We start from the raw sequence: 3,097 nt of genomic DNA on the forward strand, positions 1-3,097 counted from the left end.
TTTTTAAAAGCCCAGAAAGGCACGTACACCATGGATGAATAATGAATGTTTGGAACTTATACAGAGAAAAGACAGTCTTTGTAAGCGCTTCCTTTAAAGCAAAAATTTAGGCGATCTTGCTCTATTTAGGATATATATATATCGCGATAAGGTTACGTCACATTTGAGACAGTGAAGAATGACTACTTGCATGAGTTGTTTAACAACGATATCCTAAAAAGAAGCGATTTAACATGGAATCGACTAAATCATATTTTAAATCCCAATAAAGACTGCGCTGACATGGAAATTGTTATTAATGAGGAAAGGCTTTTTTGCAGAATACTTGCAAATTGTTTTAATGATTATTTTGTGTCCTTGGTACATGGTGCATACGATCCTGCTTGTCTGCACTACCTAAGCCCACAAAACCTTCAAACTGCATTTTTGTTTCCTATGAATTACAATGAAATTCAAAGCATTTTCCTGGCCATTTGAAACAGCAGGTCACGAGATGTATGTGATTTTCAGATTCTCCCTATTAAGCATGCTATTGATATTCTTGGCCCTATCATAGTTCATATTGTAGCCGTGGCTGCTGCTGAGCCACGTTACAATATATTTAACTGCTGTTTCAGAGATGGTGTTTTCTCCAAGAGTATGCAAAATGGTAGAGGGACAGTAATTTATAAAGGTGGAGATAGAAATAATATGACAAATTGCCGTCCAATATTCGATACTTTCAATACTAGAAAAAATAATACATGTACAAATGTTAAATTTTTGCGAAAAGCATCACTTGATAACACTCAGCCAGCATGCTTTTCGAAAATCCCACTCCACTGAAACAGCGCTTTTGACTCAAACAGAACTTATTATAAATTGTTTTGAACAAAAAGAATTAGCATTGGGTATATATGTGGATTTTTCTAAAGCATTCGATAGGATTAACCACTATACATTACTCGCCGAACTTCGTGTATATGGTTTCCGGGGTGTGTTCCTTAACCTCATAAGATCCTATTTAACATCTCGTCATCAACAGGTAATAGTCAATGATTAATATTCAGATAATAAAGCTATTCGTGCAGGTGTTCCTTAGGGTAGCATATTAGGCCGCTACTTTTTAACTTGTATATTAATGACATTGTTAACATTAGCGATAAACCTACTTTCGTTATATATGCACACGATACGAGCCTATTTCTGAGGCACATGCATGTCGGACATCCGAAACCAAGCTGATGATTGTTTACGCTTGTTACAGCAATGTTCCCTCTGTAGTTCGCTCCCTATCAATACTAATAAAACAAAAGCTGTGTTGTTTAGACCCCGGAACAAGGTTATTGAATCTCATGCGACTGTTCCTAAAATAGGATCTGAAGTTATAGAAACTGTACCTTCTGTTAAGAGCTTAGGTGTTCTCTTTGAGGAACACCAACAGTGGAATGATCATTTTCATTTTGTTGCAGTAAAAAAATTCAAGAATGGTAGGGATCCTCTCAAAATTCAGAAATGTATTTCCTCAGTGTATCAAAAAACTATTAGATTACTCACTGTTTTACTCTGTCATTAACTACTGTTTTGTGGTATGGGCACGACTTCTTTTTCCAACGCTAAAAAACTATATACAATACAAAAACGTGCTGTACGCAATATTGCCAATGCTGCGTTCGATTCCCCCTCCAAACCTATATTTGAAGCACTTAACACAATATCCATAACAGAATTGTACAACAATGTGGTGCTTAAATGACAAACTTAGCATTAAGCAAAATGCCTTTCTTGTTAAGCTATCCAAGTTAAAACAAAAAAAGTACGCATACGATTCCCGAGCAGCTGGAGATTGGTTTATACCAAAAACACTTACGAATTATGGTCGACAAATGATTTATTATCGACTACCCTCTCTATTAAATTCATGCAATGACTTTGCCCTATAGGAGAAGGATTTTTGTTTGCTTTCGCATGTACAATAAACCTTAGAGAGCAAGTTGTAAGATGCTTTTCTTTTTTTTAATTTTTGTTGTTTGTTGTTGCTGTATCAATTGCCACTTTGTAGTTATTATGTATGTTCGTATAAGTAAAGTTTTTTGTAGGGGGCGTAGACACTCGTCAACGCTGTGAAAGGCGTTTTGTCTACGTCCCCATCATCTTAATGATGTAAATAAAACTTTCTGTCTGTCATAAAAAAAGAAAAAAAAAGTTTCCGCACAACAGCATTATGTTTTCTCGTATATTGGAATTACAATCCAAAGCTATCATGTCGGCAGCTCGTGTGTAAGCCGTCCTTTACGAATTGTCTGACGCAACTTACTTCTCAAAATTCCATTAGTTCAATAAGCCCCTTGCGCTTGGCGGAGGGCCTAGAGGAATGAGCATGGATGCTGCACTTCGGCACACGCGCGTGCGCGCGTGGCGTACGTCGCTTGTGGTGATAGTGCTTGTCTAACGTCGACAACAGTTTCGCTGTACATCCATTTTCACAGGGTGGAATGGAGGCAGATTTTTTGGCTGCTTGTTTTAGAGCGAAGCTGTATATGGCTAGTTTATAGCGGATCGATGTCCGTAGACCAAAAACCGTGGGCCGATTCCGAAGATAGTGCAATACCGGGCCGACCCGCGGCGGAGGTGAAGCAGACTTCAAGCACTCCGCCAGCTTGCAAAAATAAGTTTAATATCTTGGGTCCAAATACAGCCCGCATCAGATATTAAGCTGATAAGAACAGATACTACACTTTGACCTACGTCGGCCATGTCTACGTTCGCACCATACACGTGTACGCCATCCCAGCGTGTTCAAACTAGTGCCTACCAATCCGAGTGTCTTCTGTCTCCCGACGTCATGCTCTACGCAGGCTCATTTCCTCAGTTCTGCTCTGACTGTGAAATGAGTAGGTCGCGTGTTGTACGGTTTGAAGAACAGCGTGCCTCCCAGGAACGACGGCGTGAACAGAAAAGGGAATAGGCGCGGCGGCGGCGGAAGGAGACCACCGACGATGAGCGGGACGCAGGACGCCAAGCGTATACAATATAAGCGTGTTGCCCGCCAGGACCGCGAGGCGGAAAGGAATGCGAACCGTCCATGTGTCCCCGATCCCGCAAACTTGGGACGCTT

The 3,097-nt window shown here is 40.4% G+C and overlaps 1 pseudogene; it reads right to left on the minus strand.

The window, feature by feature from the left end:
• Nucleotides 1-2,556: 2,556 nt before the first annotated feature.
• LOC119437783 (U2 spliceosomal RNA) lies at nt 2,557-2,736 on the minus strand (annotated as a pseudogene).
• Nucleotides 2,737-3,097: the final 361 nt, after the last annotated feature.

Source organism: Dermacentor silvarum, chromosome 1 (assembly GCF_013339745.2).
Source record: "Dermacentor silvarum isolate Dsil-2018 chromosome 1, BIME_Dsil_1.4, whole genome shotgun sequence".
NCBI classification, from domain to species: Eukaryota; Metazoa; Arthropoda; class Arachnida; order Ixodida; family Ixodidae; genus Dermacentor; species Dermacentor silvarum.